This window comes from Anas acuta, chromosome 4 (assembly GCF_963932015.1).
Source record: "Anas acuta chromosome 4, bAnaAcu1.1, whole genome shotgun sequence".
Lineage (NCBI taxonomy): Eukaryota > Metazoa > Chordata > Aves > Anseriformes > Anatidae > Anas > Anas acuta.
In genome coordinates, this window is record NC_088982.1 from 45,993,774 (window position 1) to 46,019,409 (window position 25,636).

Consider the following 25,636-nt stretch of genomic DNA (forward strand, 5'->3'; position numbering starts at 1 on the left):
TTCAACAGAATGTACACTTATAAACATTTTTATATGTTTTTTCTTCATGCCTAGTTTAAGAGTAATCAATGCTAAATGACAGTGAAATTCTTCCTAGCATATTTGAAATTATACATTTTTATGGGGATATATCTCAAAGTGCTCTATTTAATTAAAGCCCAAAGAGTCTTTGTTCATGATGCATTTATTTTACTGTTGTGTGGGTGTAGATACATTTTCTGAAATTGTATTTGTGCAATCCCATTTTTTCTGAGAGATTTTGCAGCAATAAAATGTTGCAAGTGTTACCATAGCAATGATGATCTCAGAGTAGCAAAAAATGTTTTTATTGAATTCCACTATCAGGTTGTGGTTCCAGCATCACTGTCTTTTGCTCAGTAAATTTTCCCTGCCTTTTCTTGAAATATGAAATTAGTGTGACATCATACAATAGTCATATATGTAAAAAAAGCTGTTGTTTTTGTTCTTATGACAGCAAATACACTGGCTTAAAGAGTATGTACATCAGTAAACATACTTCACATGAGAATGAACTGTGAGACTGCACATGCAAATAACGTAAAAACATCGTTCCAAGTTCCAGGAAAGGCATAGGATGTTACAGTTTTCCAATTTGTAGCCCAGTAACACAAGAATCAATATGTTAAGACTAAAATGGTTATACGGGCCTTAAATGAGTATGAGAGAAAGGAAAATATTGGCAAAATAGTATCATCTCTAAGTGCTACTTGTCAGTGTATTTTGTACAGATGGAATTCTTATAATATTTAATAAAAATCTATGCACAATGAATATACTTATATTCTTGCAAGTAGTCTGGCAAGTTTGGAAGCTTTGGACAGAACCATTCAAGCATTCAGCCAATAATATTAGGGTTTTGCCATGCTGCAGAGGTAACATACGTGCATGTATGTGACTTCCTTAGCATAACAAGTGATGAGATAATGCAGTGAGCCAATATTTCTTTGTGAAAAATGGTATGATGGGACTTCTTTTCATAAAGAAGCCCCTTGTCTCAGCAACTTATGCCCTTAACTTGCTAGGTGTTTGAACTTATGGACCAAATTTTGTATCATAGGATGCTTAAAGGACTATTAGTGCTCCAGCTCAAGATGCATATCCTCAAGCCTGATTTTGAGTCTGTAATATTTTATGGAAATCACTGGACACAAGATGGATGTTGTGCCAAATGAAAAAATATTATAATCAGGGTAGGAAGAAAAAATTTGTCTAATCAATTGACTTTCTGATTTCAGATTTTTTTTTTCAAATGTTATATATTGACAGTTATTCAGATCTTTAATCTGTAGATTTTTAATATCTGCATAAGTCTCTAAATAGTGAGGTTTATGAGACTGTGTGTTGGTTCTCTTCCCTTGCAAGCACACATGCCTTATTTTACAACCAAGGAAGTGTAAATGTACTTATATTTGACGTTAGGCTAAGGAAAAAACAGCTCCCTCAAATCTCGTCTGATCAGGACCTTTCCTGCAGTAGACCTAATCTGAATTTAAATCCCATGCCTTTCTATCTCTGAGTGGCCTTTGAAAGTCAACCTCTTTTCATGTTTCTTCAGGTGCTCAGTAACATGACTGTGAAAGCAATGTTGTGGTTTCATACTTAATTCAGGCCTCAACTATTTCAGTCTTTTCCTGTGGACAACATTAGGATAAAAGGTGTTGGATTCTGTGACAAGACTTGGCATGTATTACAAAACCATTTCATTTAATCTTCAGGTGTTTGCTTTGGAAGGCAGTAAGGCATCTCTATTCTTTTGAAGTTTCCCATATTTTTATATTCCTGTCTGTCTTATTTCTGATCGTTGTTTTTTCTGTGTTCTGTAATATAAAAATCAATATTGAAAAGGCAGTGGCTTCTCACATTCCTTTGTGGATTTGTGATGATTTACAAAATATGGCTAATTAACTAAGTAAAGTCTGAGAGTTATGCTAAACACTTTCCAAACTCCGTGCTCTATTTTTATGTATGCAGTTCTTATTAGTATTTAATATTTCCTTGAAGGGCAGGTGTTTGTATGATTTCTCAAATGATTTACTGTATTAACCTTTATAAAATGATCATAATATTGGCATATTTTTCTTTAAAATAACTTTACTGAATTGTGTATGGCACAGTTCCTTCCACTATGGAAATGGAATATGCTTGAAAGCTCTGCTGAAACACCACTATTTAATCCGCAGTACATCTGAAGGTAACTGTATTGAAACAGAAATAATTTTTTCAGGGATAATACTTCAGCAGGAATTATGAGTCTATAGTTGTATAGCATACCGGTACAGCTCACCTCAGTAGCAGCTCAGGAATGAGCATTTATTATCCAGTAAAAGTATCTTAATAAATTAAATACCACACAGTGCATACCAGACAGATCAATTGCCAGATATCTGGGGTTGCAATCATGAGCTATTCCGTTAATCAGTAATAATATGTCTTTTGCAAGCTTATGCTAACTTCTTACTCAACACAGGCACACCATAATGATGTTAAATTTATGGAAATATATAGAAGAATTAGTAAAGTACAGCAATTTATTATCTGTTTAATTACATCAGGAACATTTTTCCAATTGAAATAAATTTTATATAGATTAGGAGAGTTTTCTATAAATATTAGAGCTGATCATTTATCATTAACTGCAATTAAATGTATCAAGTATATCTTTTTTCTTTGTTTCCCTGCAAATTGTTCAGAGAAGTAATAGAATATTGCAAAGAATTCCATGACTACTTTGTGAAAAAAAAAACATTTTCTGTGTTGCCGATGAACTTTTTGTTGTACGTCATATCACCTGGTATTATTTCTCATTTAATTGTTTAAATAAGAACAATCAGAAAAAAAAAAAATAATTTTAATAGCAAATACATTTCAATTTTTTAATAATGTATTCTAACATTAGTGAAACTTTAAAGACTATTTTTTCCTAAAAATCGGTACTCATCTTTATACTAAAACTGATAATAAGAATAGGACTGAGCTCATGCATACGCATGCACATCTGCACTGTTTTATTGTGTCACCCATCTAGTTAATGTCCCTAGTTTCCCTATGCCTTCTCTGGCACCCAAGTATTAGCTTGATAAGCTAGGCATTGAGACATGTTTAAGGTGTTCTAGTATTTCTTTTGAAACCCATATTGACTAAGCCTGTTGATTTTTTCTGAGTTTTAAAGTGTATGTCTTGCTGATGGGTTATGGGAATGCCTGCTAGAAAAGAGACTTAATGACATTGCATAGATTGATTTCTCTAAATTACATGGGGCATGCAAGGTTTGTTTACAAACTCTCAGAAGGAAGATACCATAATTTTCTCATTGCAGACTGATATCAAAAGAGCTCTGTGGTGCTCCTATTGTGCTGTGGGATATGACTTGGATATGATATTGGTTCATTTAGTGTATTTGATGAGAAGTGAAAATGAAAAGATGTGAACATGCAAATAATGTTATACTTGTAGTGTTTTTTTAATTCTTGTTTAATTAGCTGCAGGTCAAAAGCACTCTGCTTCTGAAAAAAATACCAGAGGTTTTTAATTTTACCAAGATGATATGTAAACAATGATTATGAGAATGATACAGGAACTGGGGAGCCTAGTTTGTTCCCTTGAAAGAGCTTCATTTCTTATGAATTTTTAAAAAGGGATCTTTATTCAATTGTTCTTTTTTCATAAGACTTCAAAATATGCCCAAGTGTTATGAACTTTAATATCCAGTATATGGCACTCTAAAGATCCCTGTGCAATCTAAAAGGAAATATTCTAATTTTTTTTTAAAGAAGTCATGCTTTCATTAAGTCCTTTTCTAAAATTCTCCAATAAGTTTCCCCCAAAACACTATATTTTTCCATTAAGAACTAAAAATATTTTTGGCAAGATAAGTAGTAAGTTGAGAATTACAGGGACACTAAACATTGAAAATCTGCAGTTCTTCATGGATACTCAATTATCATTTTCCATTCATTGCACTTACTTTCAGAAAAAAATAATGAATTTTCAGTATCTCCTCTAGAAAGACATTCAATTTATGTGCCTATTCTTGTATTGATAGAAGAGCTAAAGATTTCATTCTGAAAAGACTTTTTGTTCATTGTAAGAGATGCACTAGGAAAGTAGGTTAAAATTATGTTGCTAGGGAACAGAAATGGATCCTAGCAACTGCTAAAGAAAATGAAAATTGTATGCATGCTTTAAAGACTGTTTCAACCCACAGCAATTTTGTTGGCTAATATTGTTTTCTTGAAGATGATTAATTTTGTGTTCATGATCTATTTGTGCTATTTTATTAGCAAAATAGTTTTTCTTATTTATAGCTCTGCTCTTAGAAATGGAAAAACTTTTTTACCCATTATAGTATCTCACAGTGTGCTGATAGCATGCTTGGTGTTTGGTTGGCCCAGAATTGTAACCCTTAGAGGTCCACATTCCTCATTTACATGCAGGACTCGCCTGTTAGAGAGACCCACATTAACCTGTGGCTGTTAGGTAACCAGTGCTCTAATGGAATATTTGTTTTAATGAATTCCTATTGTTATGTTCAAGGACTGAACATCTGAGGGATGATGTATGCAGGTGTGATCCCAAAATACTTTTAGGAAAACAAAAATTAAAAATTGAAAAAAAAAATAAAAAGAAAAAAGAAAAAAAGAAAGAAGTGCAAGAAAAAATAGCCTGATATTCATTTGGCAGTACTTTTATTTCCTTCCTGGACTTACATTCTTTCATATTTTTTTCTGTGCTCTTTTTCATCTCATATCCTTAGTGCCTTTGCTTTTCTTTCAAGCTTTTTTTTTTTTTTTTTTTTTTTTTTTTTTTCTTTCTCTTCCACTTTTTACTTGATCATCCTTCCTCTTGTTTTACCAGATTAGGTCTTGGTGTAACTACTCTTTCTTACTGTCCTTTCTTCCCTGAATAGCATATTTATATCCATTTCCCTCAGTGAACCTTTGCGTTGGAAAATAGGGCATTAGTTACATGAAATAACACTTAATGATTCATTTTAGCGCTGCTGACTACCTTCAAAGCTCGTAGGCTTGTATTAGTGACAGCTGAACGATAAAGAAAGGTCTTTTATATTTTCAGTGTGTAGGCTGATACTATGCAAGTTCAGTACCACTTGATCTACACCCATATGTATTCTCTATCAACTATGTATGTATATATAGGCACACAAATATATTCATTTACCATACCATGTCATCCCAAATGTATGTGTATATTCTAACGTGCCTTTGTGTAAAATTGTCTTTCTCCTTCCTAAATGCCAAGATAAATACCACTATAGGAATAATATAAAATAGGTCAACACACACAGCTGAAATAGGTTCCAGCTTGTGTTATCTTTCTGTATTATGTACTTGAGTGAATCTTGGAGCAACAGAAAAGAATTAAGCATGTAAAACAGGCCCTGCAGTTGGTATGATATGAAGTGCTATTTCCTGCAAGGCCTGCTAAGGAGTAGGAACTCTGAGGGAGTTTAGATATCAAAAATTAAATTAGACACAAGAGGTGAAGAGATACCAATGAGACATGATAGATTTTACTTTCTGTAACAATCTCAGGTAAAGTACCTGTGTCTACAGGCGAGTACTGCTAAGTGGGAGCTTCCGAGCAATTGTGACTTGGCGCTTCTGGAGGAATATATGAAAGGGTCAGGAAATTGTGAAGAATCCATCTGTTCTTATAGGTGTATCACGAGGAAGACTTTAGAAATTGAACCTTTAAGCTTGCTTTAGTTTAGTATGGGCATGTAAGTGTCATCCTAGGAAGTGTTGTGAAGCAGTTGAGCAGCTCTTCTCTCAGTAATCAGAAAGTAGCCAGTCAAAACCAGGACATTTCTTCCTGTATGTCTGCTGGAAATTTTTATGTCCTTCCTGCTCCAGAACCTTCGGGAAATTACTTTTAGGCTTTATTGTCTGCAGACTGAGGGAAAATAATGGACTGTGTCCATATGGACAGAAGATGTGTCCAAATATGGGATTCCCCTCTTTTGTGTTGTTACAGCTCCACAACCTGGATGTTAATAGATACATCTTGGATACACAGGCCTTGGCCATTTAAACTATTCTAGATCAGAACCACAGTTTGAAATTAATCTGTAAAAGCAGTAGATAAAAGATGCTGAAGTTCCACCTTTGTAGTTCACGTTTGGAATATCACATATACAAAATGAGCTGCTATGTCCTGTAAAACATCCACCAGTGAATTCACTTGAGAAAAGTCTTGTGAAAAATATGTTATTTATTTGTTCTTGCCTGTTCTTCAAAGGACACAAATACACAAGTCATAAAAATACACCCTTGCTCATGTGTATGTACACTTATAAATGAGCCCACAAGCAATAAACTAATTTGGCTGTTACATTACTTTTATTGCAACTAATGGTTAAAAGGCTATTCAAATCTATTCGCCCAAACATAGAATTAAATAGAATTTGGAAGACTCCTTGCTGTAGTACTGGCTTCACACTTCCACTAATATTGAAGAGTATTTTTGATGCTATTTCATTTTAATCAAATAACTGGGTAAAAGCTGATTTCAGGATGCATTTTTTTATTCTCTGTGTCTTTAAATTGGACCAGAGATTTTATGTATTGTTTAATATTTTTGTAGTAACTCCTGCTTCATAGAGATCAAATTGCTCCCCTTTGTAATGGGAGGGCAATTGTATCACCGTTGTTGCAGGTTAAGTATGAGAAAAGGTTTTGTGGGAGGATATTTAAGTGACATGTTTGTAAGTGAAGCAGCAGCACAAGAAGATTATGGATAAAATGAATGAAGTTCTTCCTGGTAGTGATAACATTTTAGAGTTTTCTTCTGTGTGAAAGTTTTCTTAAACTGTATGATCTCCTAAACCTTTCTTAAACATGCCATACTTAAAATTGAACAGATTTTGACGTGATGTACAAATGTGTTTTAACAATAAAGCATATGCTCATCCATTTAAGGAGGAATAGAAGTATATTCCTCACACCTTCTTATGATGAAATTCCCAGAAAGTAAAGGACTAGAAAATGCTGAATATAGTTTTTGGGGTATGGAAGCTTACCCAAATGTAGACTACTAAAGCTTCTGCTAATCTTTAATCAGACTCATTAATTGGGTAGTTGTTTAAATGACCTCTACTGTTTCCAGATTAGCAAACAGGCAGAAATAGTGGAGTAAAAATAATATTAACTACTTGTACACACTTGTATAGCCTGAGGATTGATATTAAGGAGTTACGTATATATTTACAAAGGAAGACCTGTGGGAAAATAAGGTTTCAGCTGTAAATTTCAGACAATAATGTGAATGTTTGACCTCAGGTTCTTATTTATGCAAGTTCTGTAGCATTATAGTCTAAATACTTCTAACTACAGCTGCAATTGAAAAAGAAAGTGTATAATACATAATCGTGTTCAACTGAAAAAACACAGGTTATATGTTTTCAAAGATGCAATGCAGCATATACAGGGTTTTTGAAAATTAAATTCTTCACATGTTTTATCTGCTAAGAAGCTTGAAGATTCCTGACTAGCTGTTAGAAATCCAAATATCACAATAGTTTACAAATTGTTTCCCACTTAAGTAACATTATATAAAACCAACACTCACAGTTATGTGCAAAACTAGTAAATTGCATGCTCATTTGTATTGTAGCTTATGGTCTGGAATTGTTTAAGTAGGGTCACACTCAAATTAATGTGTGTGATAAAGCTTATTTTATCTCAATAAGAAAGAACTGTTTTTTTAGGGGATGTGAGGTGGTAGAAGTCACTTGAGGGACAATAGCTATCCCAAACCTTGGGTCACGTCACAGGTTACCTTAGCATCCTGAGGATTTACTTTCAGAAGCATGAGTTGCTCTTTCATGTTAGGTTCATGGGCCATTGAAATAACATATCCACCTAATCCCTGCATTTTTTTAAGTCTTTCTCCAACACTCCCTTGAACTACAGCAGAACTAAAGCTGGTATGCATGTTCTAACCATGTGGTATCTACCTAGCTTGAGTGTGTGCCAGCTTCATCAATTGCTAACCATGTGCAGTCTTGCAGTATGGAGATTTTGCATGGGCTCCCTTAATCAAGGTAAACTCTGCCTAGAAATAATTATGTGCAGTAGATGCTAAGTTAATAAAGGGGTGTTGTCCTTTCAAGCGAACAAAGACACAATGAAGTAATAGTGTAATCCTTGTAAACACAGCTAAAACCTCAATAAGCTAGGAAATAATGAAAAGTAATCAGCACTGTGTCAGGATTCTTGATTAATAAATAACTAAAACTCACAGCCTGCTGAATAAGGGTGTTAAGTTTAATGAAATTAGATCTCAGCAATGTGAACTGGTCTCCCATTTAAAATAAAATAAAATAACCATTGCAGGAATTAGTTTGGTAATCCTACTCTGGCCCTCAAAACATGTTACTTTGCATTACCAAACCACATAATGGTTTGGTAAAAGTTGGTAAAAGTGGTGATTTACAATATATCAGCACAATCTGTAGGTCAGGATAAAAATGAAACAGCTCTATTGAAAATAAAATTGCTTGCACTAAGTTCCATCTATGATATTCTGGTTGTCTTCTGCTTCGTTAACCACAAGGACTAATCTCATATTAGTTTTCTCTTTTTTCATGTTTGAGAGGATGAGGGATGCAGTAAGGGAGGTGGATTAATTGGAAATGCAATCAATTAGAGATTATTTGTCCATTTTCCACTACATTTATTTCCACATCTTGTTATTTCCTGCAGTATTGTCACTTATCTTATTTTTGTTTAAAATAAATGTCTTGCATTTCATACATCCAAAGCTATGTTGTTCAAGGACCTTGACAGAAAATTGTCAGTTATAAATAATTGCTCTGTGAAAGTTAGACAGCATCACCTAAATCTCAAAGCACAGCTGAACAGGCAGCATATTTAATGAAACTTTAACAGATCCAGAAATGTGGTTGACATGAACAAACTTTTATGATTAAATTAAGGATTGTTTCTATTCCAAAAACCCAAATTAACTACAGCAAAACAATCCTAATGGCTCCAGCACGCTAAATAGGATTAAAGAAAATGTGTCCTAAAGCCGACAGTGATCATTGATCAAAACTTCAGTCTTTTTAGCCCTAAGGTAACCGAGTCAGATTTCATCACTGTAATCCTTAAGGTAGAAAATAGAAATTGAACTTGCATGGTGATGCAAGCTGGCTATGAAATTAGGAGGCCTTGGCTCACAAAACATGAAAAGTTGGCATGCTCAATGGAAATGATGTTCAAAGTAGCTCACAGTAAGAATGAGAAAAGCAGCTTGTACTTCTCTGGAAGAATAAACGGCATTTCTCTTTTTGCAGCACTCATACTCCATGCGCTAATAAGTATTAGGTAAAAGAAAGTAAAATATATGATAAAATAGTAATAAAAATAGTGATCCTTTGAAGTTTTAAAATGTTAAGAAAATGTCTATTATGAAATACATGTTTAAAATATATTTCTGTGAGGAAATAAGCATGTAGGAAATAAAATGTTATAATGTTATGCCACGTTTTGCATCATCTTTGCAAAGGAAGATCTAACTAGCTTCAAAAAATAGTGTGTTTGCCTGAAATAAATTAAAATAAAATAAAAATCTAGTAAGAAACCTAACAGTTGAAAAGGATTTGAGTAAATGAATAAAAAAACACCACAATTTATTTTTGATAAGGATTTTTATTGTTGCATTCTTACAATAAAAGTGAAAGTTCTTCAGCTGAATTTCAAAACAGGGAGAAATTCTGTCTTACAAGCACCATAATTGATGCAATAATTCTTTATATTAATTATAAATCCTAGATCTCTTACTCAGCAAGAGAATGAGAATTCAAAATGCATGTCCAGAGGAAGGATTACTGACTGAGAAGGTTTGAGCCATAAGCTCACTGTGTCAGTTCTAATTATACTTTGCTTTTCAAAACAGAAGCAGGGCATTGTTTCAATATGACTCTTCCATGGTTATCGGCTAGGACCTCTAAAGTACTGGATAAGAAAGAAGTCCTAAATACATGAAATAATGCTGAAGTATAGCTTTTCCCTACCCTGTCCACACCTTCCCACAAGAAAAGTGTAGGAAAAGCCCATACAGTATAATGACCGTAGCTACTTTGTCTTTTACAAGATCTCTGCCAGTGAAGCAGATGGGGCACAGGCACTCTGACTTTGCATCCACAGGCACATCCAAGGGTGTGATCACAACTGTGGTGGTTTGCCCCAGCTGTCCTACCTGTTCTCTCACGCTCTCAGTATCATCCCAGTGCTTGTCAGAAGCTTCAGCATTATCAACTGTCACAGTTCAACAAAGTTTACATCCGCAGTTAGTATGTTTCAGCATATGTTTAGGAATATTATGACCTCAAAAGCCATCACTGAATCATCCATATGGCCAGATAAAACTCTGAGAGATACATACTGAAAGAATATGGCCTTCTCCAGCTATTTGTCTGACTATGATTGTTTTCTTTTTGAGCTACTTCACTGTATGCAGTTAGATATCATTGAAATACAGAAAGCTCAATGGATACCCAATGCACTGTTGAAAGCTGCCTGAATAGCTAGACCCAAAGGGTGGTGATCAGTGGTACGAAGACTATTTGGAGGCCAGTAACTAGTAGTGTACTCTAAGGGCCAGTACTAGGTCCAATTCTGTTCAATATCCTCATTAACTATCTAGGATGATGGGACTGTGTACCCTCTTACTCTTGACAGAGCACTGGCACAGGCTGCCCAGAGAGGTGGTGGAGTCTCCTTCCTTGGAGATCTTCAGAAACTTCCTGGATGTGTCCTGGGCACCCTGCTCCGGGTGGCCCTGCTTGAGCTGAGAGTTGGACCAGATTGATCCAGAAGACCCTGTGAACCTCAACCATTCTGAGATTCTGGGAATAGTTGGGCTGTGATCCTCTTATGTTTTTTCTAAACTGTTTCAATATGATATGGACTTCTGTCAGCCATCTTCCTCCTCTATGTTTTTGCCTGTTGAAGTTTCCAGTTTAATAATAGTAATAATAGCAATAATAGTAATAATAGTAATAATAGCAATAATAGCAATAATAGCAATAATAGCAATAATAGTAGTAATAGTAGTAATAGTAATAGTAATAGTAATAGTAATAGTAATAGTAATAGTAATAGTAATAGTAATAAATGTTATGTATCTCTAGAGAGGAAAAAAGGGTAACAAAGGTCTTTAAATTAGAATGGCACAATAAAGAAGTGATGATGAGAAACTGACTCAAAACAAGTATGAGATAAGATATGCATTAAAAGTGGCAATTAAACATTCCAATATACTACCATTCAAGACATCTTGAGAATGGGTTGGATAACTGGGGGAGTGGAGGGTTGATATGCTACAGTCCTGGTTGCTGCAGAAGCTGGAGCCTGGTTTGGGCTGCTGTGGTGCATATGCAAGAGCCTTATACCAGCCCTAAGTAATTACTTCCCTTTCCTAGATATTCAGTGCTTTTCCACCAATCCACAGTTGGCACATGCAGCAGGCATGTGTATTTAGCAGCTAAAGCATGAATTCATTATGTCTTGCCTTGTGGTCAGACATGTGTATTTAGCTGCTAATGATTCCACATGGGAAAGAGGCGTCAAAATGTAAATAGCAGGGAGGGCTGTGTGAAAACAGCCCCTTATGGGGGGCTGTGTGGTTAAGATGTGTGAGCAGCTAACACCTGAACTGGGATGAAAGGAATAGAGAAAAGTTGGCCTCTGAAAAGTGAAGGTAGCAGGCCAGATTCACTGAACAAATAGATCCCTGACCAAGAATTAATTTAACACCTTGGGCTTGCAATTCTGAACCTTGATGGTCTGTCTATACTTACTATTAAAATGTCATTACTGCTGGTTAGGCTTCTTCACTACCATCTATTTTGGAAAACAGCCTCCAAAGTGTTCCATTTCTTGAAATAAATTTAGTAAATTTCCAGTGCTGGAAATTTGCTCATTTATGGGCACTTTTGCCTAAAGAAATATTAGTATTGAATGGGAAGAACAGACCTTCCAGGAGAGGTGAAATTGTAGGAATAGATTTTATTTGCATAGGCTGCCTGCTTGCAGTTCCTGAAGTCTTGTGAATAATTGCAGCCCAACCTGGGTGATGCCTTTTGCTAGAGAATAAAGGGAAGGAATAGATTGAATGGTGGGGTTTAGTGCCGACCTGGGATTCTGTTCAGCTGTCCTAGGTTCCTTTTTGCTCCCCAGCTGAGGATTCATTTGAGGACACAAAACAAAGATGGCATGAAATAATACTGGGGGAGCTATATATAGCTGGAAGGCATTATAAGGAGACATATGCTTCATGGACCCTACCTCCATACCTATCTCTGTCATATAGTTAATTCAGTAGGAAGAGAATGGTGCTTCTAGCTGGGATTTAGCAAGAAGCACTTTGAAAAAATAGAAGCAGACCTTAACAGAGAGGTACTACAATTTCTGTTGTGTTCTGTACCAATTTAGAAATGGACACTAGAGGATAGATGAATTAATATCAGGAAACTGTCACCTCTGGGATATTCTCACTGGTGTCTGGGAAGAGAGTGCCATCGCCGGAGTTCTCATCATGGGTAAATAAGTCTCTAACTATTTAGTTGCCCATGTTACTGTGTTTTTATTCTGAAAAATTCTTAAACACATTTACTTCCTGCTCTCCTAGTAGGTGCCTATCTCAGAGATTTTATATGTGGTAGCCATATAAAGAAGGTGCATATAAAGATGGTGTATAGTTTTTCCACAGTTTAGAGTGGACTTCAGCTAGGTTTATTTATTTGTTGAGAGGGGCCTTTGATATATTGTATCCAGCCCATTTTTGCTGCCATTAGCCACCTGGCAAAGGAATTGCAAAGGGTTCATCTGAAGTTGAAGTAGTAGAACCAATATACACAGTAGTTAATTAAATTGGCCAAAATACTTTTGGCTGAAGCTTTCAGGGCTTTAGGGAAAGGTCTTATTAATTTTTTCCAATTTACTTTCAGTGATCTGAAAATGATAACCAGCACACTATTCCACTGCCTACTAAAATATTTTATCTGAAAATTTAAAATTGATCTCTGTAAGCAGCCACCAGATTGTCTGCCTATGAAAATAAAATATGGGAATCTATTTTCAGTGTGCTCTAATATAAAAAATATTGTTAAAAATAGTTTACTTAATTTTATTTTTTTTTTTTAAGATTGCCTACATTTTTACTGTACATTTGCAAAGTTACAACAATGTACTTCTTAAAAGAATTATAAAGCCAAACTGCAGTTGCATTGTATTTTTGTGGAACAGTAAACTTAACTGTAAAAGAAATTAAGACTATAAAAGATGATATCACATAAACACATATGAAAAATATTCAGTTCTCAACAAAAAGAAGAATCCTCTAGTGAAAGGTGACCAAAGCCACAATTATTTGTCTTCACAGATCTGTGCCTGTTGCTACTTTGCTTTCATTTGCTTTCAATATTTCGTACCCGTCTCAAGGCATTTACTGGAGATTGGATTTATATTTCAAGAAAATGTGTTTTCTGAGAAATTCAAGGAAACTATTTAAATGTTATCCATAAGTAGGATTAATTTAAAAGTGGAGGAACCTGTGCTTTAGTACACATATATAGAGAGGTGTGTAGATGCTTTGATGACTTCTTTACCCAAACATACTCTAGTGCATCATTCCAAGTTTTTCTGGTAGGAAATTCGACTTCCCCATAAATTTTTATTTGAAAATAAACACCAGAGATTGATTTTTATTTTTTATTTTTTCTTTATTTTTCCTAAGAACTCAATCCAGTAAAAACATGGACTAGACTATTTCTGTAAAACACTCTTTTCCTACTGTTTCATTTAGGATGGTAATTTTGGTGTCACTAAGCATAGCTTTTCAGTGTAATTCTGGACAGAAACTTTCTGCATTAGCTCTCTCTTCTTTGCTAAATAACTGAAAGAGTTTAATCCTGTGTTTAGTCTGTAGGGTAAAGTACTTAATCTTGCACTTAAATCTATGTATTTTATTTTTTTTTTTTTCTGATACAGAGTTAATGCTCATTGGCATCATTCAGGCCATCTCCAGCCATTTTATGCTTCATTCTTTTATCACAAATTTTAATCTAAATTATTTCACTTTCTAATTTTCCTTAAAATACTATGATAATGTACAATAAGCAGGGATCAAAAATATGAAGCTTGCCAATGGATGATGTTTTGGACAAAATTTTACTTACAGTAATACTACCTGTTATAGGAACTTTTGCTTTTTTGGGCATTACCCTCTATCTTTACCCTACTTGTTTACATGAAATTAACCATTGTAGGTTATTTTAAAGAATTAATGAAATTAAGGGGATAGGCAAAAGACAATCTAAATATACTTAAGAATGAAAATACTAAATTCAAAATAATAACAACAGGTACAGAGCAGGGAAAAGAGAAAGCCTCAAAGTATGCAAGTGCTGCTCAACAACAGCCAAAACACTTGTATGTTATCAACACTGTTTTAGTCACAAATCCAAAACACATCACCATGGCGGCTGCTATGAAAAAAGGGAACTCCATCCTGGCCATACCCAATTAGATAGTTTGTTGTTAGCTGTTTTCATATTGTTTATTTCTTTGTTTTCATTATTCATTTAATGTTTATAAATTATTTTTTTTTTCTCCAACATCTTTCTAGGAACCTACATTAGAATAGTAAGCTTGTAATTTCAAAGGGGAATTTTCTTCACTTGTTAGTGTTGCTACTTTTGACCTGAAGAAGACTGACATTTGTAATATGGGAGTCCAGATCTTAAATCTCTGCTCTATCTGATACAAAAACAGAGATTTCAGATGCTGGCTGCCTAAATCCCAGATAAAAACTGTTGTTAATTGGTTCCATGATCATTTAAGTTTTCAGGTTTTTTTTTTTTGCTTTCATCCAGACACTTGACTTTCAATCTGAACTATCCTTTTGAGAATTTTCCATTTCAGGATTAACATGCTTCCATGAAAAGGCTCTGTTTTCAAGAATCAGAATTTCTTGATGTTTAACCAAAAATTCCAGACAAGTTCTAACCCTTTTCCAGCACCACCCATTTTCTACTGATTATAACTTGCCTAAAATCACAGTACAAATATGTGAAGGAGGGCATGCCTACACTGGCAATTGCAGGCAGGTCTGAGCACACTTTGATTGTGCTAGCTGAAGAAGGGCAGAGACACCCAATACAGGGCAGAAACTCCAGCTACCTTAGTGCCATCCTTCACACAGCCTAAAATGACAGCTCAGAGCTCACTGTTAAAGACTACCTATGTAATTCACCAGTAGGAAGAATTTTTCTTAGTGTTAATCCTTGAAGAAGACAAAAGCACCGCTTTTCAGACTTGGAAGTTCTGCCCTTGTTTTCAAAAATGGGAAGACCTGATTGTATCCAGAGGTGCAGGAGCAGCTGCCGTCAGCTGAAAGGATCAAAGCGGTTATACTACTGTATGTAATATACTTGTTTCAGTGCCCCAGATTCAGTTGCATAAATGGCACAAAATTTAAATGTTTTGTAAAATGAATTCCCTCAACTGTCAGCTTGCTTCCTAATCTCCCTATTCACTATATAGTATATATTAATTTCCGTTACCTAAGTCACAATGCTACTTAGAACATGGTAGTTGTACATGCATTCTCCACCATCCTCTGTTTGCAAAATGCACCATTACCCCTTCTCCCAATGAACATAAAACCTTCAAGTAGCATTTTTTTTTCATCCATTCCAAGTGGTCACTGGACCGGGGAAAATGGCGTTGCCTCTTATCTGCTTAATGTGTATGTGGAACATGGGAAATGAGTGATTGTTTTCATTGCTTAATTTTTTGCTTAAACAAATTCCACCCCCACTGATCTTAACTGGTAGATAAAGGTGGGTATGCTGCTATACAAGGTAATTGCACAAAATTTCTATCCATAGTAGACCCATAGTATGTGACTTTTTTCGTGCAGATGCACCATGAGTGAGTTCTTCAGATACTGGTCACGGCTTCCAGACATCAGGCAACTTGGCTTGAGCTCAGACCTCAGAAATTCCGGACAGATGCACAGCACTTTATTGTGTGAAGAAAGGAGGCTGATTTCTTAACCACGCCCCTTCCCCTACCCCCATAAATCCATGTCTAACAAAAAGTCATATAATTAACAAGTGGCATGTAGAGCTGCAGAATCAATGAAGCCCCATTGCCTGTGGACTGTTGCCTTCTGGTTGGTTGGCCTTGATTTCTGAGGTACTAAAACCTTGAAGCTTTTCCTATGACATGAATATTTATAAGTGCTGGCATGCAGATTCTTGGGGGTCATAAAAAAATGTGAACTCCTTCTGCAGCCTTTCCCTCAGCCGAAGCTTATATGGTTTCAATCCTCAGTTTGACCATCTATTTCTGCAAAATGTATGTAAACAAAATAATCTTTGAGATCAATGTCTTTTTGTTTAATTTCAGTTGAAATCAGACTGTAAGTGACAAAGCTATTTATGAAACACATGCATATGTGCTGTGTGTAATCAGAGAGCTTCTGACAGTGTAGCAAACAATACTGCATTTTTCATAAATGTACTTAGTGAAAAGTAGAGTATATTTTTCATAATTCTAGATGTCATCATAGAGAAAATTTTTGACTTAATTTGTGTTTTGACAAGTTCGGATGGAATCATGATTTGTGTCTTAGGAAATAGTGCCAGATGAACTAACTGTCGTGGAACTTCCAAGACACAGAAATAGGGTGACAGGTAATAAAGCAGGAGGTTACATGATTATGGAGCTGTGAAATTTAGATTAATTTTGAAAATGTTCTGAAGCACACTCTGAAACTTACCTACAAACTAAATATCTGAAGAACATAAGTAATGCTTTGCATTTCTTCCATAACAACTCAGTCTCTTCAAAAAAAAAAAAATATATATATATATATATATTTGAAAGTAATTTCTTATTATTTTACAATTTTTGTGACTTTCAACCTTACAAAAGAAATTCAGATACTTTGGCTAACAGTTTGAAGATCAAAGAAGCAGCTTTTTACTGAAAAACAATAAATAATTCTGATCGTATACATAATACTGATTAAAGAAGAAAACCTAGTTTTTCTCTGGGATAATATACCTCTGTGATGCATATAAATTGTGGTTGTATTACATGGTTTATCAGAGGCTTTAGAACCTGTAAAATATTATTCTTGGCAGACATCAGTTTCAATGATATTTGCACCAGAGTTTACACAAGTTCTCATAAGAAAGTCATGCTTTCATCCATGGAAAGCTAGAAATAAGACCATCAATGACCCATTCAAAAAATATGGAATATCCAGGAGAATGAGTCCCTGGAAGTGGCACTGCTTACCTGCAACATACTCTCCAGTCACAGAAGCTCATGTTTAGCACAGCTTGCATTGTGCTTTGCTTTAAAATGTGATAACACTGCAACAGCCCCTACTCCCTGCTGATGCTGCCTTGTGAGACTACTCTTTTGCAGGTTTCTGAGAATTTATGGAGAGATCTACTTAGACAGAGCTGAGTTATGCAGCTTCTGCTTCCAGGGCAATTATCTAATTTAGAACCCTCTTTGTATTTGCCACTTCATTGTGTGCTCAGAGTGACTGCAAACAGGCACATATGCACGTACACAGAGGAACAGGAGCTCTGAGACTGCATCCTAGGAAGGAAAAGATCATATTTTAAACTGACAGATACATTTTCTAAATTTCATCCATCCATAGCCTCTGTATTTGTGAATGAAAAGGTTGTTTTGATAGCTGAACCGAATCCTGAGGTACTTTCAATACATTTATTTCACTCCTAAGGTGAAGAACAGAGCAGTGGGAGTTTACGAATGAAGTAAGGGAATACCCACTCTGGTTGCCAACAGCAATAGAAGAGAATGGGTATTTAGGAGAAGAAAGAGTCATTAATTATGTACTTTATATATATATATATATATATATATATATATTATTTTATGTTGTAGTATGTATTCTATCCAACCTACTTTCTGACATCCTTGCTCTTTTCATTTGATCTTTCAGTTCAGCTGAGTTGTATTCCAAAGTTTACAGTCTAGTCATTATTAAAATTCAGGAGTAAAAGGAAAGTGTTGCAGAAGTGCTCATAATCAGGAGCCAGCATTTTCCAGATTGGTATGCCACATCTGTTCTAACTTCTAGTTATGAATAGTAATATCTTGTGATTTTATGAACAGTAGGGAATACTAAGGAGCATGTGGAAATGCATTTGCTATGCCATAATGTACTTTAATAAGCTACACAAATATGTGCAACTGATGCATCCACAAACTGTATCAGTAACATTTTTTTTTCCTTTTGCAATTTTGAGGAAGTCTTACTGTAATATTTGAAATGAATCTTGCTAGACTTTCATAATCAAAGACACTATGCTTTGTAGTCTATACTAGAGTACAAAAGAACCCTTTGAAGTTCTTTGAGCATGTCTAGATAGAAACAATGAAGCCTATAAGAAGTCTGGATATTACAGATATATAGTAGTTGTCAAAAATATAATATATTTTCTGTGTTAAGTAACACAGTCTAAACTTTTGGATAGACCTATGCGGTGCCAGGAGTTGGACTTGATGATCCTTATCCCTTCCAACTCGGAATATTCTATGATTCTATGATTCTAAATCAAGTTCCTGTTGCTTTTATCTAAAATCCAACTCAACATACAAATTATTATTTATTCTGAATAACATTTTCAAAAATCTGAGTTATCCCTTTAAATACATATAAAAATACCTTCAGTTTCCTGAAGATATATGTAAGAAAGACCTGTAGAAACAATCAAACAAATTTCCAATAAATGAGCCTGCAACTCCTGAATACATTAAAAATGCACTTAGTCTCATGTGATATATCATTTGGTTTTCCAAAAATGATCCAGTTTATAATAAGGTACTATTGAAATATTCCTGCCCAAGAAGTGTCAGAAAAGCATTAGCATTACTAGGCAGCCACACGGTCTCAAAATAAGCATAGTGTAGATATACCTCATTTAACAGAGTCCTTTAGTCTGACTGTTTCATTAATCAAAACCTGAAATTTAGCCTGAATAAGAACTGGTGTTGTGGAATTCCTATATCAGGTATGACTCTGCAATATACTTGTTTGGAAAACACTGCGTTGTCCTACACTATATCTTTGTTTTCCTTGATGGATTTTCATTCAGGCTACTGCAACTATTTGCATATTACATTGACCAGGCAGATGTTTCCATGCTTAGTTGCAGCAAAACAAAGCCCTTCAAACACTTCAGAGCTTCTTCAGAGCTTACTGAAAATTTTGGAAAAAAAAAGAAGAAAAAAAAAAAAAGAGTGGACTACAAAACATATTTGCAGTGTGTGCATATATAAAGTCTTAGAAAAGTGAAAATTAATTATTTAATACCTTTGAATATTTTTATTCCATCTTGAATACTTGAATATTTTCAAGTATTTTCTAACTTAAAATTTCAAAATAAGAGATTTACTTGTGTCAGCTCTTTTTAATCGTCAGATTCAAGTTAACTAGCATGAGATTAATTATAGTTCCCAAGTCCACCAGACTATTTTTCCTATATGTGATGAGCATGGAATATTGCCACTAAGATCTCTACGAATCTGACTCACTAACATCTTTAGGAATCTGACCTAATAGTTTGATACTTTTTTGGCAGTGTATCATGTGAAGTGTGTAAAATTTAAAACATTCACACTAAAAATAATCCCTTAAAATATTTTTTCAAATTATTTCAGAGCCTGATAACTATGAGAAGAAATAGCCAACTTTTTCAATCCTTTCACAACAAAAGTAATAGAATGATAATGTTAGGCCCTACTTCTCAAGGAAAAAGTAATACATCTTAATTAAACAGCATAGAGATGAGCAAATAATGGTGAAGTTTTGCCAGAAAAGGGTTCATCTGAACAACAGGTGTGGCATAGCCCAGTGTATAGTAATGAAATATTCTGCTTAGCTGATACAGAACTTGTGAGGAGCTCAATTGAGTAAAAATGTCCCCAGATTAATAATTAGATTATTATGGATAAGGATATTGGAATGGATAAGGAAGAGGATATTAAGTCTCTCCTGTGAGGAAAGGCTGAGAGAGCTGGGACTTTTTAGCATGGAGAAGAGAAAACCTGGGGGGGATATTATCAATGTCTATAAATACCTAAAGGGAGGGTGTACAGAAGATGGAGCCAGGCAATTTTCAGTGGTGTCCAGTGCCAGAAAAAGAAGCACTGGGCACAAGCTGTAACAGAAGAGGTTCCCTCTGAACACCAGACAGCACTTCAGTACTGTGCGGGTGATGGAGCACTGGCACAAGCTGCCCAGAGAGGTGGTGGAGTCTCCTCCTTGGAGATTCTCAAAAGCCACCTGGAAGTGGTCCTGGGCACCCTACTCTACAGGGCCTTGCTTGAGCAGGGGTTGGACCAGGTGAACCCAGAGGACCCTGCCAACATCAGCCATTTTGTAGTTTTTCCACTTTCGGTCACTGTCAGTGAGAATATAGACTAAGTAGATCTTTGGTGTGACTCTTGTTTTTATGGTATTTTCTACTATTTTTTCTGTAATTGGAATTGTATTCCATTGCATTGTTGAAGACTCTATGCTGAAGGGACTGTGCATGTGTTTTCCAAATGCCTAGCATAAAGGGGTACCAGTCTTTGGTAACTCATAGGTGCTGCCCTATAAAAATAACAATAACATGATTAATAACATACACTATGCATTTTTCCTCTTCTAAAGTAAACCTGTGGGGTTTTTATTTATCAATGCAAGGAAATAAAAAAGAGCTTCCATTCAAGCAATGGGATTGGAATTCAAGGGTAAACTTGGACATTGAATCAATGTTCATGTAAGCATGTGATCTGCAAGTTTATTGAATCTAATATAAACTAGGAGATTTGGGCTCCACCCTAATACCTCAATCTACACACAACTTTTAGTATTGTAATTTTAGCAGGCCCAGGTCCTTCAACCAGATCACAATGCACTAATGTTCTCTGTGCAATCTTCAATTAATATGGTTTTTGTGTATTTTTTTTGTTTGTTTCTTTGAAAAATTACAAAATTACCCAAAAGTTAAATGAGATATGTACTTCAGTAACATGGCTATGAATTTGGATTTCAGTTTAAGCATGTTTTGATAACATTCTATGATAAAGCAGTCTGTTTCCAACTCAGGGAAATTCCTGTGCAGTTGGAAAGATATGCCAGTGAAATGTTTCTCACACCTTTCTTATGCCTCAGCTAGTGGTTGAAGGTGCAGGACATCTAGGACATGCTAGACATCTGGTAGGACTCAGAAAAGCTGCTCCTTTGGTACACTGTTATGTAACACTGACGTGTTCATAAGAAATTTGCTCTTTTTCCCCTGATGATTTCATCAACTAAATCAAAGTTTCAGATGACATGGCCCCTTAAACTTATGATACATGATTACGTTACTTAAATAATTCAATATTGTTGACATGAGATGAGATGAATTGTTTTATGGATTAATAGATGGGTGACCTTCATGTTTATCATAATGAAATAGAAATGAATTGCCATTTTGTTTGATCATCTTGACCATTCTTCTAGAATATGTTCTATTATTTTCGTGCCATAACTCTTAATTGACCTATATTCTCCTTTTCAAAATCTTCTTGCTGAAGAAAATAGATGTAAGGTTTCTCTTACCAGGCTAGCAAATGAAGTGTAATAGCCTGTAGTAATTTTTAACATTAATTTCAGTCACTTTCTAGCTGCCTGCTTTTAAAAGTTATATGGCTTATCAACATATATGGTACATCAGTGTCTAAATTTCAGTCTTTACCAAGGACTCTTATAACAGATGTCACTACTGTCACTAATGCCCTTCATACTTGTGATAGCTAATAAATAGTGGAATTTCTTCTTTAAGGACTTATAACATTATGTTTGTGCCTACATTGTAGAGCATATTTCTATTAAAATTAAAGTGGCCATCTATCAGAAAAGAATTTAAGTATTTCCTGTGTTCTTTACCTTATAATAATTATATATATATATATATATAAAATAAATAAATAAAGTAAATTGGTTGATTTTGCTTCATGTTTGAATTGGTATAAAGAACTTCAAACAAAATTTTTGTATCATCTTCTGGTAATAGTCATGCTGCAGAACAAAATATATCCCAAAGTTACAGGGCTTATACCTGGGCTTTTATACATTATGTTTTGAATTCTCACATTTATTTAATATTTTACAGTTCTGTGGGGCAAAATAATTATTCCAAAATATTTACTTGCTAGCAAATCTTCTTTCAGACTTCTGTCGTAAATGCAAGAGCAGAACTTCCTGCAATCTGAAGGCACTGGACACTGTTTTTATTCTCCTCCTTAAGGCCAGAAGCTTGTGTTTTGGCATTCAATTAAAAATAGAACAAAGTGGACTGCTCTGAAGAACTGCAGCCAGTGTCTGCTATTTGCCTAAGTTGTGTTAGCTCTTGGCAGTGAATAAAAGCTCCAGGAATGGCACAGCTCTTTGAATCAAAAAAGATCTCTCAGCACACTAAAAACAGTGGGGTTTTCCCGCCTGGCATCCCTGCTAGACCTGCAAAGTCACTGGACAGGCACTGCAACCTGTGAAGCAAAGCAGTCTTAAACACAGAAGTTAAAAATCCTGCCTTCTCTGATATGCATGGCAAAAATCCCAATGGAGACAGGATTTCACCATGTTTATCCAGGCTCCAAGATACTCCTTTATGTTTACAGGATCCCACTATGCAAAGAACTTCTATAAAAGTTTCTTTGACAGCAATTTCCCATCTACCAGCATAAAAGCTGATCCTGGCTTGTTTTGGCACAAATGTTAGCAGCCAGAAAAAGCCAGGGTTGCACTCACCAAACCAAGACTAGAGAAGCATGAACATAGAAAATAACACCATTTAACCACCTCTCCTAGCACGGGCTTTCATAAAAAAGCTTATCCAGCTTATCCAAAGATCTGGACAATTTCTTCTAAAAAGCTTCTAAGAATTGAGAAATACTTCTCCAATATGCTATGTGTTAGAGAATTCATGCAAGTGTGGGGTGATATAAATGTTTTGTTAACACTCATTTAGGATTACCTTACATTACTCATAATTGGCAAAAACACAGGCAAGTCACGTGGTCATCCTAAATGCACACCAAGAGAGTGTTCATGCTACAATGCACCAGTAAGGCCATCAGCGAGGCAAATACAAAATAGTTGACAAGAATGACTAGCTTCTGGAATGTAACTCTGGCTCCTGATATCTATTAATTTCTGCACTCTGCAAGGGCTGGCATGTTTGTGAAGCAGACTGGCATACCACAGGAAAAAAAAAAATGACATTTTCTTTTGTTTGTATGACATGAAGATGAAAATTTGATTTGAGGCTATTTAAGTCTAATCAGCAAGTAAATACGACAGGCAGGCTTAGCAAACTTCTGAGCATAGGAAAAATGAAAAACAAGATGCACAATTCTGTAACCTAATGGTATGCTTATGTATCAGCCAAAAGCCTCAACAAAGCCTCAAGTCACAGAAAAACAATTTTAATAAAACTGTTTATTCTAGACTGTTGAATTAACTAGGACATAGTAAGCAAATCTAGTATGTGAAGTTATGAGGCTTGCGATACAGCTCTTTTATGTTCAAAAGAACCCAATGGTAAATGTGAATCTGTAAACAATTATGGAGAGGAGGAGTGCTCTAACAAACCTTTTCCTTTCTACAGCCCTTCTAAACTCCACACCCACTTCTTCTGCTGACATGTTGAACACCTGTGTGAGATGGTGCTTTTGAAAATGGGTACCAGAATAATATTGGTATGTTGATCTTTTTTCTTTAGTGACTCCCTCTTTTGCTGCATACTTACCTTTCTTGGCACATTTGGATGTCCTGCTTTGAGTCATGAGTATATTTTTTCTGAATAATCTCATGCACAGTCGCTCAGATTTTTTATGAGCCTGCCACAATTTTGTCCCAAACAGCATAGCTGCTAATGTATGAAAGAGAGGCTGAAAGGGATAGACCTGCAATTTGTTTGTGGCTGAAAGGAAAATAAAAAATGAAATAGATTATAGTAGTTTATTGTTTTACCGTGGCTAGATGATTAATCCTGCGAGAAAAGGGAATAAACTGAATGTCATAAATGCAATTTTGACTAGATGTTGGAAAATGAGAACATCCTGTGACAAAAAGCTAAAACATTAATTCTCAGGAATGATATTACTTGTGATTTTCTCTTGTCCTCACATACATAGGATTCCTTTCTTGCTTTTTCACTCTCAGTTATTTATGATTTTCTCACCTTTATAATCTTGCCTATAATCTTGCCTATTTCATATGAAGATCATCTTCTGACTGGTAGGTTCTGTAACAATGACATTGGCAACACTTTATGAAAGTAAAGTAGTTCCAGAATACTTCACTTTACAGAAATGTAACACCTTTGAAATTCAGACACTGCTGGGGGTGAGGACAAGAGTCAGGACAATGATCAAAATTCTAGACAGAGGCAAAGGGCAAACCATTATTGCTACTAAGGGTCCCACTGCATTATTAATGCTCATGCAAAAATTAGAAAACAGATTTATTTTTTTTTTTATGCTCTCATTGTGCAAGATTAGGCACAATTACATTGAAAACATTCAGTTTGTTTCCTTTGAAAGATGAAGATTCTGAGTGGCTGAATCAGCAAGAACATTTGAACCTGTGGTGCCAGTCTAAGCTTGCTGTATTAAGATGCCTCTTTCCTGATTATTTTTACCTTTGTTATAAAAGTTTTATTTCATAAATGTGCAAAACTAGCTGTACTCTATGACCTGTCCCAAGTTGTAGGATACAAGATGCATAAACAGATTGACTGAAGAACTCCATTGGTGCAAACAGGAATTCACATGTTTTATAATTACAGGATTCAAGGAAAGCAAACAAAAACTACCATGTACTGCAATCTTATTATGTATTTACCATATTTATAGGTAACTTGATTTTCAAAACGTATTGGTTCAGTAGAAGTTTAAACAGTGAGTTAGTGTTTATTTAGATTGACCTAAGCAGACTGGGACACATTTCCTATAACTCTGAATCTCAACTATGTAGACACTTGCGTTTGAATTAATTATATTCATCCACAGTTTTAGGAGAGAGGAGGAAACTTTCAAGGCATAATTTCTCTCATCTATTTTAAATGCTTGTTTTAAGAGGAGAAGAATCATACTCTGCTGATGATAGAGGTGAATCACACAGAATCAGATTTAGATAGACGGATGATACCTTCTGCAAAATGTCAGAGAAACAAAGTATCTGATTGCTCAAGGGAAGAAGCAGAAGACTTAAAAATGGAGTGCCCTCTCCTTTAAGAAAACCTTCAGTATTTTAACACAACTTTTAGCAGTAACTATGCAGCATTTATCTTGGGGTACACACTTTCACAGAAGCTCAGCGATGGGGATACTTACTAACATGAGACAGGGATCCAGTTTCAGTTTACATTTTCTGAATTAGAATAAGAGTTTGATGGTATGTCTTTCGTGCTCTAAGAAATGTCACAAACATCAAGTAGTTTGGGAGGATTATTTCTCAGTCTGGTGGTTTAAACATCTCTTTTCCATGGTCTTATTCAGCA

The 25,636-nt window shown here is 35.2% G+C and overlaps 1 long non-coding RNA gene across 1 annotated transcript in view; it reads left to right on the plus strand.

Moving 5' to 3' along the window:
- Window positions 1-25,636, plus strand: part of LOC137856099 (uncharacterized) — a 272,780-nt gene that overhangs the window by 164,689 nt on the left and 82,455 nt on the right. The window contains exon 5 of the long non-coding RNA XR_011096196.1: window positions 23,741-23,831. This is a non-coding gene — a long non-coding RNA (uncharacterized lncRNA). The remainder of the gene's footprint in view (window positions 1-23,740; window positions 23,832-25,636) is intronic.